This window comes from Scardinius erythrophthalmus (genome assembly GCF_964197995.2).
Source record: "Scardinius erythrophthalmus genome assembly, chromosome: 6".
Classification (NCBI taxonomy): domain Eukaryota; kingdom Metazoa; phylum Chordata; class Actinopteri; order Cypriniformes; family Leuciscidae; genus Scardinius; species Scardinius erythrophthalmus.
The window spans coordinates 43,854,042-43,870,873 of NC_138226.1; the positions used below are offsets into that span (position 1 = coordinate 43,854,042).

The 16,832-nt window shown below is 44.7% G+C and overlaps 1 pseudogene across 1 annotated transcript in view; it reads right to left on the reverse strand.

Moving 5' to 3' along the window:
- Positions 1–16,629, reverse strand: part of LOC308691859 (tripartite motif-containing protein 16-like) — a 37,988-nt pseudogene extending 21,359 nt beyond the window's left edge. The window contains exons 1-3 of the transcript in view: positions 16,058–16,629; positions 15,706–15,844; positions 15,385–15,618 (exon numbers count right to left, since the gene is read on the reverse strand). The product of the transcript in view is annotated as a tripartite motif-containing protein 16-like (transcript). The remainder of the gene's footprint in view (positions 1–15,384; positions 15,619–15,705; positions 15,845–16,057) is intronic.
- Positions 16,630–16,832: the final 203 nt, after the last annotated feature.

Genomic DNA, 16,832 nt, shown 5'->3' on the forward strand with positions numbered 1-16,832 from the left:
CAAACCAATATCTAAAAGTAAATTTGAACGAACATTTGCAAGTAATGACTAAATATTTTTTTTTAACAACATATCCGATTGTATTTAATTGTACTGCCATAATCTCGGTCACCACACGTGATAAAAAGCCTTACCGAAGTACAGAGCAATATAACTTTGTTTATAAGTGCTATTATTGACAGTTGCATGTCTTACCTGTCTATCAATACACTCGCGAGAGCAGAGTCTCTGTCAAGTCCAAGATTGTCGCGCAGCTCTCTCCATCTCGAAAACGCCTGTCGATATTTATCCGGGTTTTATTCCTCCGTTTGTCACACAGTCCGCGACTCCGCGTGTATCCGAATATGGACGCTTTCGTTTTGTTGGCACTTCAATACTCGCCAAAGAGTAATCGTGATCCATAACAGCTATAACCATACAGTCTATGGCTTTAACGCTTTAACCACCACTTCCGCATTTGACCATGTGATATTCCGGTGTGGTGGGTCATATTTTTTATTTTATTCTTTTTTTATTCTTTGTCAGACGTCTTTATTGTTTATTGTGATAAGAAAAAAAAACTCAATAAAGTTGTTGTAAAAAAAAAAATAATAATCTGGTGTGGTGGAATATCCTATCACATGGTCCACACCGGAAAAAAAAGGATAGTGCGGACATTGCGTCACTGAGGCGCGACATTTCTTTTCCGGGACGGCCAGTTATTTAAAATCGGAATTTCTCTGAAATAAAAAATCTTTGGAGACTTTTGAGATATTGTAAGTACACAACTGTAACGGATCAAAAAACTCACGGTTCGGATCGTTTCTCGGATCAGAGTCACGGATCGGATCATTTTTCGGATCAGCAAAAAAAAAAAAGACAGTACAAATAAACATAAGTTTTGTCACACACTGATAGCGTTTGTGATGGCTTTAGCCCGGTCTGATTGTGCAACGTTGAGCAGCCTTTGTCAGTAAAACATCGCGGTGATGCCGCTTCAAATGCGTGGCCATGATACCACTTTGTCCCGATACCACTTTTTCACTTCCGATATGATACCGATGCCGCAGCTTTGGCTAGTTGCTGATATCAATCCGATATTTTTATTTTATTCTTGAATATAGTCCACAACAACAGTTGATAATGAAAGACTGCCACCCTTTATTCAAAAGGCCTTGAGATATGTTTGGTAACCTGAATGAATTTAAAATTAATTTGCTATATTTCAGATCAATATATTTGTTTCCTTAAAATTTTAATTAACTTTAACTTTATTCTCATCTGAATTATAAATAATGTATTTCTGTATAAAATAATACTACTATTAAAAACACATTTGATTTTCTATTAGTATTAGTGTTCGATTAGTGCTCTGTTTTAGGACAAGAAATGAAAACCAATGCAATATGATTTGCAATAATTAATTTTTGCTTTTAAACAGTGTGTGTGTGATTTTGGTTGGGTCAGGGTGTCAATTGTAGGTTACAGTTTGACAAGAGTTTAAAGTATGACAAAAGCACGATTTTGTGTTTTACACAAATATAATTAGGCTAAACACTTTTTGCAGTTTTAATGATGTCCTGTACAAAATGACGGAGTATGTTTTTGTTTCCACTGTTCGATCGCGCCCGTGCCTCCCTTTCTCTCTCTGACACACACACACACAATCCAGCATTGCAATCTTGACAACACAGCCTGTTCATTTTGCTGCGTTCACACCAAACTATGATAAAGCGAGCATTTGAAGCGAAATAGACGCGTGTTCAGAGCTAAGGCGGGGCTACAGATTCCTAGTTTCCACTGTAAAATGGCGTTCTTGTGCAAGGCAAGGCAAGGCAAGTTTATTTATATAGCACATTTCATACACAATGGCAATTCAAAGTGCTTTACATAAAAGAAATTAAAATAATAAAAAGAAATAAGAATAATTAAAACAGTTAAGAAAAATAAAAAAATAAAATACAGTACAGTACAAACAGTCGGACGAACATTGGCACAGTGCTCATTCAGTAAATGCATAGCTAAACAGAAGTGTTTTGAGTCTAGATTTGAATGTGACTATTGTAGGAGCACATCTGATCTCCTCTGGAAGCTGGTTCCAGCTGCGGCTGGCATAATAGCTAAAAGCAGATTCACCATGCTTTGAGTGAACCCTTGGTATTTCTAGCTGATATGATCCTAGTGATCTGAGTGATCTGTTGGGTTTATATTCAGTGAGCATATCTGCAATGTATTGAGGTCCTAGGCCATTGAATGATTTATATACCAGCAATAATACTTTAAAATCAATCCTAAATCTAACTGGGAGCCAGTGTAAAGACCTGAGGACTGGTATGATATGTTCATATTTTCTAGTTCTGCTCAGAATCCTGGCGGCAGCGTTCTGTATGAGCTGCAACTGTCTTATGGTCTTTTTGGGAAGGCCAGTGAGGAGTCCATTACAATAATCCACCCTGCTGGTGATGAAAGCATGGACAAGTTTCTCTAAGTCTTGTCTGGAAACAAAGCATCTAATTCTTGCAATATTTTTCAGATGATAGTATGCTGATTTAGTTATTGCTTTGACATGACTACTGAAACTAAGGTCTGACTCTAGTGTCACACCAAGATTCCTGACTTGATTTTTAGTTGTTTGACCCCTAGAGTGAAGGTATGCATTCACCTTGAGAACTTCATCTTTGTTTCCAAATGCAATGACTTCAGTTTTGTCTATGTTTAACTGAAGAAAGTTTTGACACATCCAACTGTTGACTTCATCAATGCATTGGCACAGGGAGTCAATGGGGCTGTAATCGTTAGGCGATAGGGCTAAGTAGAGCTGTGTGTCGTCTGCATAGCTGTGGTAAGCAATTTGGTTCTTTCTCATTATTTGGCTCATTGGGAGCATATACAGGTTGAACAGGAGTGGCGCAAGAATTGAGCCTTGAGGTACTCCGCATGTCATGGATGTCCACTCAGACTTATGGTCTCCTATACTCACATAATAACCTCTCCCATCTAAGTATGACCTGAACCATTTTAGGACTATCCCAGAAAGCCCCACCCAGTTTTCCAGCCTGTCAAGAAGTATGTTATGATCGACAGTGTCAAATGCAGCACTGAGGTCGAGTAACACCAGCACTGATAGTTTGCCTGAATCAGTATTTAAGCGAATATCGTTTATTATCTTTATGAGCGCTGTCTCTGTGCTGTGGTGCGGTCGGAAACCAGACTGAAAATTGTCAAAGTATCCATTCGAGCTTAAGAATTTGTTCAGCTGATTGAAGACAACTTTTTCAATGATCTTGCCTATGAAAGGAAGATTTGAGATCGGCCTATAGTTGCTTAATATGGTCTTATCCAGATTGCTCTTTTTCAGGAGGGGCTTGACAACTGCAGTTTTCAGGGAGTTTGGAAAACTCCCAGAGCGAAGTGAGACATTTACCACTTCTAGAAGATGTGCCACCACAGTGCCTACACACCGTCGCGGTTTTATCCACTAACCTCTTTCCTTCATCATTTTATTTACCAGGGAAGCCAAAATGCTCCCATACAGGGGATTTAAATGACGCGGGGCGTTCAAGCTCCTCCGTTCCTCCGCTCGCCACGACCACGCTGTGTGTGACTGAACATGCGCACAATTTTTTCATAAATCAATCCGCGGATCACGTGTGTGCCGAACCGAAGATATTGATCCGAACGGATCACGGATCAATGATGATCCGTTGCACCACTATTATTTTCGGAAATTTTATTACAAAATTCCTACATATTGGAGCAAAGGGCAAACTTTGCTAAATTCATATTTGTGTGATGAAAATATTTGTATATATTAAACTTCTCAGAAATGCTCTTAAGAATAGTCTCAAGCTTTGACTTAAGTGTCACAAACTCCTTAGTAAAAAGTAGGACTTCTCTAAGAGCTGGAAACTTTTATAATGACGTAATAGTATAAAAACGTGTTAAAGATTTTGTAAGCATATTGTGTTTGAAGTCAACTGTTTATTTGTGATAACACAATGAAACATGCCAAATTGTACAGACGTCATTTTTAGCCAGGCTGTCATACAAAGAAATTATGAACACATGAAAAAACAAGAGAGGACGATGAAATATTAACAACTGACTATGTTGTAGACAATGTATGATGCTTTTTTTTCTGTGAGCATTTTAGTTTTTTCTAAAACCTGTAGCTGTAGTTTGCCTTTTTTGTCATTTAATATTCATCAATATTATTGATCTGCCTGCACTGACACCATTGTCTGAGAACTGAACTGAGCTGGACGATTATAAATGAACTAAATAAATAACTAATGATTTTTACAATGGAAATGAATCAACATTGAACTCACTTAAGCTGGACAATGACACTATTTTCTTCTAGATCTGCTGTACAGCCAAAACTAACTTTGTTGCATTATTTTCCTGTAATCAATATAAAGCTGCTTTGAAACAATCTGTATTGTAAAAAGCACTATAACAAATAAAGATAACTTGACTTGAAATAATTTTGTCAGATAAATACCTTCACTAAGTTTTTTAGGCTTCTGGAGTCTTTTTTGTGAGATTTTTTTACTTCCGCATTTGAAAACCGCCGAACCTGAAGTAACATGAGGGAGAGCGGTCAAAGTAAACAATAGGAAAGCAATGGATCGCAATGACAGCTCGGAAAGCTGGGGCAATTATAGCCTAAATGTTTATTCGTATGATATATATAATTCATATATAATTGATATATATGATGATATCATATAATTATGAGCCTGATATGAAGCCAAGTGAGCAGGACAGGCCAGGGTTAGACAGAACAACGGTAAGTTGTGGTGTGAGGAGAACAGGGCGAGAGAACAGTGTTAGCTTATAGATGTATTCACGTTAGCCGACGATATGTATAACACTATGCTCAGATCACAATACTGTACAGATTATTATCATCATGTATCAGGCAATAGCAAAGCTAGTACTTAGACCCATACCTGCATGTGTTGTGTGTGTCAGCCATTTATAGGAGACAGTTTCCAGAGGAAGAGGGACTTTATAAAGGCTTTGAATTGACCCATTTGGTGACGATGAATAAAAAAAATGATCACAATCACAACTGTCTTACTGTATAAAAACTTTATATGTAGAAACAGCCAACAAAAACATTAAAGTCGGTTTGTACAGATTTAAAATGAATTATATAACATAATATATTACAATAATAATAATAATAAGTGTCGGCTGCAGACTAATAACAAACACATAAATGCATTACATAACAAGTTTATGTAGGATATGTTAATGAATTAAATTAAGACAAGGCACGGATCCGTGAGCGTCATGTTTCCCGCTGGCGGCCGAACCACATGCTGATGGCGGACCGTCACCGGGCGACCCGATGAAGGAGCCGGGACAGTGTGCACATATCGCCGGGATTATAATCATTCTGTCTATAGTGAACGCTACACACTACCGCATTTTTCAAAGCAGAAGCAGAAGTGAAGTCCCGTCTCTTACCCTGCACAAAACGCACACTGGCACGGAAGATTGCACCGTCCTTTTTCTTATTCGGAAACCTGTGGACTCGATGTCCTGACAGGCCATAATTCACAATCATTTACCACGACGATGATTAATTGAAATACAATAAGCACCGAAAACACACTGAATCATGACCGCTCCAACTGAAAACCAACCTATCTCCGCACTGACTGTGCGAACACAGTGCCAAACGACTCCCTCATGTGACGTCATATGACGCGATGGTGAAAAAAAGCGGTTTTTCAACACGGTCAAGGAAACTGTCACGTTTTCTATTAAAGGGCATGTTGCAGGTTAGAGTACCCAGTGAGCCAATGTATAGAAAAATAATGTAGGAACTAGATTTAAATAAACATATACTTATAAAACGCTATTTAGGCATCTGGAGTCGTTTTTGTGAGGAAAATTTTACTTCCGCATTTGAAAACCGCCAACCAGAAGTGACGTCACATGAGGTAGAGCGGTCAAAGTAAACAATGGATCGCAATGACAGCTCGGAAAGCTGGGGGAATTGTAGCCTAAATATTTACTCGTATGATATAATTCATATTTAATCATATATGATGATATCATATAATTATGAGCCTGATATGAAGCCAAGTGAGCAGGACAGGCCAGGTTTAGACAGAACAACGGTGAGTTGTGGTGTGAGGAGAACAGGGCGAGAGAACAGTGTTAGCTTTAGCCGACGATATGGAGCCTATAACACTATGCTCAGATCACAATTGTACTAGGGCTGGGTAGCCTACCGAGTTCGATACTTTTAGGTACCGGCCGAATTGCCTCGATAGGTCTACTATCGAGTATCGAAAAAATGACATGTTGTTCGGTTCCAGATTTCGATACCTAAGGAGTTAACTCGTCAACGTCAGTGCTCAAACAAATACATATGAAATGCACAACGACACATAAAGCTGCTCACGCACTACACGCAAACTCTACACACACGAGACGCGCGGAACTCTTTGCGCACATACTCAATGAGACGCGAGCACACACACAAACTCTCCGCGCACATATTCATATGAGACGCGAGCACACACACAAACTCTCCGCGCACATATTCATATGAGACGCGAGCACACACACATAATACATTAAAGATGGGGAAAAGTCGATCAAAAGTGTGGCTACATTTCTCCAGGCTCGATGCCAACAGTGCGCGATGCAGTAGGCCTATTTGCGGTAAAATAATTGCCGCAAAGACCGGTACCGCGACAGATATGATGAAGCCCTTGACAGTGCACGGAGTAAACATATAAGAGCAGAAAGTTGCTCCGCCTTCGACTGGTAAATGAAGAGATACCTTGTTGATCACTCTGACAGTGTTAATATTGCAATAAATAATAACCTACTGAATGTAGCCTGCACTGCCGTTCAAAAATGTGTTGGCGTTTTTGTAAAAACGCCTCGTTTTTGCGGCTCGTGCCGCGCCCCGCTCAGCAACGGAGACCGCCACCTCTCTGCGCTCTCCGCCTGGGCCGCGGGCACGCCGCCACCGCACTCTCCGAGTGCGAAGAGCTTTCAATGTCGACCCTGCGGGCTCGACTTGAAGCTTTCGACCAAGCTGTCGCTCCGCCTGTCCCTGCCGGGCCGCGCAATAAGAAGCCACCGAACCACCGGAGACTGTTGTGACTGAGGAGCTCGCCGGAACCTCTCCCTCGAGCTCTCTCTCACCCTCTCCCTCCCGGCCGCTCAACCGCCGGCTCTGCCCGTGCCGCCGCCGCGACAGGAGATGAGGCGAATGTGATAGATACCCGTACTCTCCCTCTGTTCGAGCCGTGCAATACGCCGCTCACAAGGGATGGCAGAAGCGGACGGTCTCGGAGCGAGTTTCCTCTCCCTCTGTTCGAGCCGCGTAAACTGAGCCTCTCACGAGGGATGGCAGAAGCGGACGGTCTCGGAGCGAGTTTCCTCTCCCTCTGTTCGAGCCGTGCAATACGCCGCTCACGAGGGATGGCAGGAGCGGACGGTCTCGGAGCGAGTTTCCTCTCCCTCTGTTCGAGCCGCGCAAACTGCGCCGCTCACAAGGGATGGCAGGAGCGGACGGTCTGAGCTCTCTTTACGTTACAAGAAAGCTACTCCGTCCTCGCGCGTCACTGGTGAAAGGGGAACAGAGTGTTTTCGTCCCGCCGTGGCCTGGACTATAACCTCCATTCTCACACATTTCTCAGTCCCCTCTTAAGTTCAGGCGACTGGAATTGTTACTATTGCAGTATACGAGCCTGTTATAAATACACGCTCGCCTGCAAGCAAACGCCGTCACAAGACATGATACTAATGTATTCTCCCCTGTGGCTCAGTGGCGGAATCCTAGACTGTCAAGCCAGAGACCGGGGTTCGGTCCCCGCTCTCGCGGCAGTTAAAGTTTATGCTGTTCGCTTCTCCGAGCTCGCGGCCAGTTTTTCTTACATACAGAAAACAAGCCCGCTCTCTCCCTCGTTGGGCCGCGCAGATTGCGCCGTTCAAGGGATGACAAAGCGGACGGTCACGAGCAGCGTTCAGCGTGTGCGCCTCACTTACCGGCGAAAAGAGAAGAGAGTGTGTTAGTCTCGCTACGGCTGGACAACCGCCAATCCTCACACATTTCTCAGTCCCCTCTTAAGTTCAGGCGACTGGAAATATTACTATTGCAGTATACGAGCCTGTTTTAAACACGCTCGCCTGCAAACAAACGCCGACGCGACACATGAGGTCGCTTTTTATATGCTCGCGCTAACTGAAAGCTTATGTGTTTCCCCTGTGGCTCAGTGGCAAAATCATACGCTTTCATGCGAGAGATCCGCGTTCGATCCCAGCTCTCGGGGAAAATAAAATTTATGCTGCTTGCTTCTCCGAGCTCGCGGCCAGTCTTTCTTACTTACAGAAAGCGAACCCGCCCCTCGCACCACACCTTCTCAGGGTGCTCGAGTATTTTTGAGCGTCTAAACACGAGAGAAGGAAAGACGGTTAAATCCCGCAGCCCTGCGGCTGGACCACCGTCGAAGCTTAACGCTCTGTCAGTCCCCGTTGCCACGGCTACTGCAGCTGTTTACCCCGCAGTCAACGAGCCGGTATCTACCCGCTCGCCTGCGCGCATCCGCCGTTCTCACGGCAACCCAGAAAAATTTCAAAAGAGGATAATGTCTGGTTGCACGGCTGACGCCGTATGTGTTTCTAGTACAGTGAATGTGCCCACGTTCTGTGCTCACCCCTGTACACAAGCACTATACATCCCGTGTCTCTCACAGAGCCCACTCTCATGAAGCAGGCAAAAGCCGCTTTAGTGTTAAAAGTAGGTCACGTGTCCACTTCTCCGTGCCCACACCTACTCACTGCCCGCTCTGTCACACGGCCTCGCACGACCGGTCATGTTTTAAATGTGAGTCCTGTGCCCGCCCTCGAGCGCTCACACATACTAACTACATTTTCGCGCCTCACACTATATGTTCCCCGTCCAAAGCCACCGGGACACTGTGTGTAAAACGGCCAGCTATCGCTACGTGCGATCCGCCGTATCTAACCACCAAGAGCGCGCGCGCCGCGCCCGCCCCTGAATGTAACTCCTGTGCCCGCCCTCGAGCGCTCACACATACTAACGAACATTTTCGCCCCCGACGCCGCCATCGCGCGTCGCGCCTCACACTTTATGTTCCCCGTCTAAAGCCACCGGGACACTGTGTGTAAAACGGCCAGCTATCGCTGCGTGCGATCTGCCGTATCTAAGCACCAAGAGCGCGCGCGCCGCGCCTGCCCCTCCGTTTCGAGCTCTCGAGCCCGCGATGCGCGGCGATCGGAGCCCGGAGGCCATTCTGCCCCTGGCTGCACACGCAAAAGCGTGGGAAACTATTCCAGGCGCATCAGAACGGGTGCTAAGCACAGTAAAACAGGGCTATACTCTGCAGTTCGCTCGCCGCCCTCTGCGCTTTCAAGCGCGTATCGAGACCAGAGTGAATGGGGAAGTAGCACATCTACTTCGAGCAGAAATAGCTACACTTCTGTGCAAAAGGGCTATGGAACCGGTTTCCCCTTCCATGAGCGAGTCGGGCTTTTACAGCCGTTATTTCCTCGTTCCCAAGAAGGACGGAGCTCTCAGACCAATTTTGGATCTGAGACGTTTGAACGAGGCTCTTATGAGAAGACCGTTCAAAATGCTCACAACCAGACAAATTCTCGCGCAAATTCGCCCGAGGGACTGGTTTATATCTCTCGATCTAAAAGACGCGTGCTTTTCAGATCCTGATAATACCCCGTCACAGGCCATTCTTGAGATTCGCCTTCGACGGTCAGGTATATCAGTACACGGCCCGCCTGTCGACACAGTGCGCGCGCTGCATTCGACGCCTGGCCGCGTCCCTCCGGCCGGGCAGCACCGTACCTCTCAAAACATTTCAGAGGCTACTAGGTTGTATGGCCTCAGCCGCAGCAGTGCTTCGGCTGGGTCTTTTACGAATGCGCCCGCTACAATGCTGGCTGAATGCCCGAGTGCCTCACAGAGCATGGGCTTCCGGCGGTATTCGCATCAGAGTGACTCAGAGCTGCGTTTCAGCTCTGAAGCCCTGGTTAGCGGCCGACTGGTACCAGCAGGGAGTGACAATGGGAGCTATCTCACACCGCAAAATTATCTCGACGGACGCTTCCACCTCAGGCTGGGGCGTTCTGTTCGAGGGCAAACCGGCTTTTGGCCTATGGTCAGACCGGGAAAAATGCCTCCACATAAACTGTTTGGAGATGATAGCGGTCGAGAACGCGCTCAGGCGCTTCCTCCCATTCATACGGGATCAACATGTGCTAGTCCGCTCGGACAACATGTCCGTGGTATCCTATGTGAACCGACAGGGCGGTGTCAGATCCAGGAATCTGTGCAGGCTGACAGAACGCCTTCTCGTGTGGGCTTACCGCTCGCTGCGCTCGCTGAGAGCCGCGCACGTACCGGGCCACCTGAATGTCGGTCCAGACAGACTGTCCAGGGACAACATTCCCCCGGGAGAATGGTCTCTGCACCCCCAGACAGTCCAGTTTCTCTGGCGCCTATTCGGCAGAGCGGAAATCGACCTCTTTGCGTCGAAAGACAATGCTCAATGCCCGAAGTTTTATTCAAAGAGCGAGGACGCGCTGTCCCAGACATGGCCCAGCCTCCCGCTGTATGCTTTTCCTCCGATCTCCCTGTTGCCACAGGTCATTTCGAGGATCAGAGAAACGCACCACTCAGTGCTGCTTATAGCCCCGCGATGGGAAAACCAAACTTGGTACCGAGAGCTAGTGAGGCTGTCGCACTCACCCCCGTGGCCGATCCCGGTGAGAAAGGATCTCCTCTCCCAAGCCGCTGGATCGATCTGGCATCCCCATCCAGAGCGCTGGTCGCTGCATGCATGGGTGATCAACGGATACCCGTTGACCTGTCAGAAGGGGTCGTGAACACGATCACACAGTCGAGAGCCCCCTCCACGAGACGGCTCTATGCGTCTAAATGGTCGGTGTTTTCTAAATGGTGCGCTACTCAAAACCTGGATCCGCGCGCATGCGGGGTCCCGCGGGTGCTCTCCTTCTTACAAGAGCTGTTGGAAAAGGGCAGATCCCCTTCCACGCTCAAAGTATATGTGGCCGCTATTACAGCGTTCGCTGGGACGACGCGCGGCCGGGCAATGGGAAGGAATGAGCTCATTATCTGCTTCCTCAGAGGAGCTAGACGGATGAATCCCCCGCGGCCCCCCTCGGTTCCCTCGTGGGATCTGTCCTTGGTCCTGGCGGCCCTAAAGGCTTTTCCCTTTGAACCGCTTGAATCCGCGGATCTAAAGTATCTGTCGCTTAAAACCGTTTTTCTGATAGCTCTGTCTTCAGTCAAACGAGTGGGTGATTTGCACGCGTTATCTGTTAGCCCTGCATGTCTCGAGTTCGGGTCGAATGACTCGAAAGTCTTTCTCAGACCGAGGCACGGTTACATCCCCAAAGCTATTGGAACCCCGTTTAGGGCACAAGTTATTTCCCTCTCGGCTCTGTCAGCATCCGATAGTGGGGACAGTGATAACCTCCTATGCCCTGTCCGGGCGCTGAGAGTTTACATCACGCGCTCCGCCGCTTTCAGGCGTTCAGAGCAGCTCTTTGTTTCCTTCGGCGGACGCACCAAAGGTCTTGCCGCCTCGAAGCAGAGCTTGTCCAGGTGGATAGTGGACGCGATAGCAGCAGCTTATGCCTCCAAACACCTGCAGTGCCCTCTGGGCATCAGAGCCCATTCCACTAGAGGCATGGCCTCGTCGTGGGCCTGGTCCAGCGGAATTTCTATCCACGACATTTGTATGGCGGCGGGCTGGGCCTCCCCGTCAACATTCGTGAGGTTTTATAACCTGGAAGTTCCTGCCCTACAGGCAAAAATATTGTCAGTATAAGTGACATGTATGCTCTGCCCAGCTCCCGTGTGCAGACTACGTTCATATGCTGGCGCTATTCTGGTAACTACTCAGGGTGAAGTGTTTGACTCAGACCGTCTGATCCGTTCTGTTTCCTATTTCCCGTTACGCGCTGTTATCGGTGCTGGCCCGCGCTGCTGGCCGCCCGCATTATTCTCTGCCGCGCGGGAATTTTTCTCTTCATGTGAGACCGACTATGTCGTTTTCTCCTACCCTTATGAGTGCTTATGTACTGTATGCGCTCGCTCCGCCGGCCCTACTGTTTGTACTGTTATGTTTATAGACCGGCCGCGCCGCTCTATTTCATATGCTGCATGAAGTGCATGTACTGCGCTGGCCCGTCTCTCCGACCGGCCACATTTCCCAGCAGAGTGTTTTCCCCGGTTCCCCTGGGATTCATGGGCTGGATGCTCGGCGCACACGGCGTTGACAAAGGGTTCCCGATGCGTAAGCTACTTACGCAATACGAGAGAACCTCTCGTAAGAGAACGTACTCGGTTACTAATGTAACCTCGGTTCTCTCTAGAAGAGGGAACGAGTATTGCGTAACCTGCCGTGTCGCGCCACGAGCTTTTGCGCTTCAGACTGCGAAAACCAGAATTTTAGCCTGTGAGCGCTGAATATATACACGCTGGCCACGCCCATTCTGACGGTTAGAAGGGTGTGGAGGGCGCGAAGCGCCCTCATTGGTTGCCGCGTTCAGAGCGCTCACCGATAGGCTTAAGCAGTTGCAGCTGAGCAGCCAATGAGCACGCTTATATAGCCTGCCTAGGTCTGTCGGCTGCTGCACTGCGTTGACAATGAATACAAAATTAAGGATAATTTTTTGGCTTCAGATCTCGAAGAAAGAAGACTTTCCCGATGCGTAAGCTACTTACGCAATACTCGTTCCCTCTTCTAGAGAGAACCGAGGTTACATTAGTAACCGAGTACGTTATCTTACGTTGAAGCGATATTAGAAGAGCTTGAACGAGAAAGTGACGATGCATCATGCAGCGACTAGTAATGACTCTGAAGTAACTTAGGCCACTCTGCTTAGGCGCTGGATTTGAGGGGTAAGTTCATTTATTACTGCATTTATAATGCTGATAAGTATATTAGATTTTTTATTTTGAAATTGAAAAGTACAGCAACTGAGCCAACTATTTGTTTCTTGACAGAATATGTTGAAACTTGATTTAGCATTTATGTTTTATTAGCAAACATGAGTTGCATATTCAGTATTGGAATAAATTCAGACTTGAATAAAATTATGTAATTTGCCTAATTTTTATGCACACACACACACACACACACACACACATATATATATATATATATATATATATATATATATATATATGCATAAAAATTAGGCAAATTATAAATATATATATAACCATGCAAACAACCAGTTTGTGTGTAATAAAAACAATTTACTTTGTGTTACAGCCGAGACACATCTGAGATGGGCCTGAGACCCCCACACCCACCCTCATATTTCTATTTATGCTTTCAATTTGTACAAGTGGTCTGTTTTAATAGACCATATACAATCTACAAGACTGTTTTGTAAGTTATTAGTGTCTCTTGAAAGGAAAATAAAATGTTTGTGTTTTTATTCACAAAACAAACAATTTTAACGTTACTTGGTCTCATTCCTTTATGCCATTTTGCATATTGTGTTTCTCAGATACAAAAAAATTTAACCTGAATGAAAATGAAGAAAATTTATCAATAAACAAGTAAAGTACTTTAGCATATATTAAAAGTAGGATTTTTGGGATAATGTCCTTTGTAAAAACTTTTTTGCATTTGAGTATTTGAAAACTCCAAAGGACACATATAAACGCTAAAATGACACGTTGCCTCCCATCGGTTACATTTGAATAACTCTAGTTTAGAATTTGATAGAGAAAAAGTTTTTTTTTCTGGTGGATACTGGCACCTAGGGGAATCAAACAATATAATCAGCAGGTCCCCAGAGCAAACAATAGCTGAATCACAGACTTTCAAAGATTTTTTTTTTTTTTAAAGAATAAAAATGGCTTATTTTTTATGTTTATCATAATATTTTAAACACATACAATGCTATTTATGAAGTTTTGCAATCTGATTTAGTAAATTTGAAGGGTTTTCTGTACAATGACACCAGATTTTTAAATTTCCTACACTGTATTTGTGTAGGGTGAATATTTAAACTTAGGTGTGTTAAATTCAGGCGGAATTCCAAAATGTGCCTTGGAGTGGAAGAGGTTAAAATGGATTTCATAAAATTGGTATCGAAAAAAGTATCGTTAGGAACCGGTATCGAAACTGAGGTATCGAAATTGGCACCGGATCGAAAGATTTTGAACGATACCCAGCCCTAAATTGCACAGATTATTATCATCATGTATCAGGCAATAGCAAAGCTAGTATTTAGACCCTAGGAGACAGTTTCCAGAGGAAGAGGGACTTTATAAAGGCTTTGAATTGACCCATTTGGTGAAGATGAATAAAAAAATGATCACAATCACAACTGTCTTACTGTATAAAAACTTTATATCTAGAAACAGCCAACACAAACATTAAAGTCGGTTTGTACAGATTGAAAATGAATTATAGAACATAATATTTATAATAATTAAATAATATTTATAATAATAAAAAGTGTCGGCTGCAGACTAATAGCAAACACATAAATGCATTACATTACAAGTTTATGTAGGATATGTTAATGAATTAAATTAAGACAAGGCACATTTTGTAAAACAGATGTAGCCTACAATAAGTGATCTCTGACTCTGACGGATCCGTGACCGTCATGTTTCCCCCTGGCGGCCGAACCACAAGCTGACGGCGGACCGTCACCGGGCGACCCGATGAAGGAGCTGGGACAGTGTGCACATATCGCCGGGATTATAATCATTCGGTCTATAGTGAACGCTACACACTACCGCGTTTTTCAAAGCAGAAGTGAAGTCCCGTCTCTTACCCGGCACAAAACGCACACAGGCACGATCGCACCGTCTTTTTTCTTATTCGGAAACCTGTGGACTCGATGTCCTGACAGGCCATAATTCACAATCATTTACCACGACGATGATTAATTGAAATACAATAAGCACCGAAAACACACTGAATCATGACCGCTCCAACTGAACACCAACCTATCTCTGCACTGAGCGCGAACGCAGAGTCAAACGACTACCTCATGTGACGTCAAAGCGCTTTTTCAACACGGTCAAGGAAACGGTCACGTTTTCTATTGAATTTGCGCCCTTATGTCTTGCAAAACAATTTTTAATCCTGCATTTACTTTTCATATGGTATTTTCATACAAGGTTATATTAATAAAAAAAAAAAAAAAAAAACCTGCACCATGGGCTTTAAATGTGTACCCTTATGTCTTGCAAAACAATTTTTAATCCTGCATTTACTTTTCATATGGTATTTTCATACAAGGTTATATTCATTTTGAAAAAAAAAAAAAAAACTGCAACATGGGCTTTAAATAACAAAAATATATTGTCCTGTTCTTCTGGATCTCTGTTACCTGCAGGAAATGTATGTGATCCTGTGTGTGTGAAAGCTGCTCCAGCTCAGCGTCTCTCCTCCTCAGATCATTGATCTCCTGCTCCAGTCGCTCCAGTCGTTCTTCAGCTCGACTCACTGCAGTCTTTTCCTGATCTCTGATCCGCTGTGTCGCCTCAGAGCGGCTTCTCTCAATGGAGCGGATGAGCTCAGTGAAGATCCTCTCACTGTCCTCCACTGCTGTGTGTGCAGAGCGCTGTTAGGACACACATCACAATCACACAGTGAGCTTCAGTTAGTCCTGACTGAGACTTCTCAAACTTCTCTTCTTCTCCAGACTCACCTTATGAGACTCTACAGCCTCTCTCAGCTGCTGAAGATCTCTCTCTCTCTGCTGGATCCTCTGCTGGAACGACCTCTGCGTCTCCTTCAGCTGCTTCTGCAGCACAAACCAATAACACAGATGGCACTTTATACTGTCACTATATCATCATGTGAAGAGTTTTTTGCAAAAAAGTTTGAGTTGATAAATGTTTGATTTTCGCCTGTTCTGTTAAGTTAATATGAAAATATGCAAGTTCACTTGCAGCTGCTGTTCACTTCTGTGACGTCTGCAGTGTGAAGGATGTTTCCTGATCATATGGTGCCAATACAAATAGTGTCAACATTATTTCGTCATTGTCTAGTTTCATAACTGTTTCTCTGTCCTCTGTGCTGCAGCTGATACAGTGTCGTGGTTTTTATGTTCGTCCATCGTACACAGCACACATATAAACTTCTGGTCAGTGCGACAGAAAACCTCAAGGAGTTTATCATGTGTTTGGCAGATCATCTCCTGCAGTCGTCCAGTGGCAGCAGTCAAATTGTGTCTCTTTCCTTTAAACCAACTCTCATGTTGTTCAAGGTGACTTTGACAGTAAGAGATCAGACACACCAGACAGGACTTAACGGCTTTGTGTTTTCTTCCAGTACAGACGTCACACTGCACATCTCCAGCTCCAGCGTAACAGTCAGCAGGAAGTTTAGTCTTCTTCAGTTTCTCCACCAGTTCAGCCAGTATGGTGTTTTTAGCTAAAGCAGGTCTTGGACTGAAGGTCTGTCTGCACTGAGGGCAGCTGTAGACTCTCATCTGATCCTCCTGATCCCAGCAGCCTGTAATACAGATCTTACAGTAACTGTGTCCACAGGAAGTGGTCACTGGATCCTTCAGGAGATCCAGACACACTGAACACATGAACTCATCCTGAGAAAATCTGGCTTCTGCCATTTTACTGCACGGATACTGAGACACAAACACACAACAGCTCAACTCCACTTTAGTTTCTCTTTCTCGAACTCTTCCTGTTTCCGGTTTCTGTGTTTGAGTGACGTGTGCAAAATAGGTTTATCAAGTCTTTAAACCATCATAAAGCCTAATTCCTGCTGAGTTCAGATTCTACAACAGTAAATGCAAAAAACATTTACTGCAAT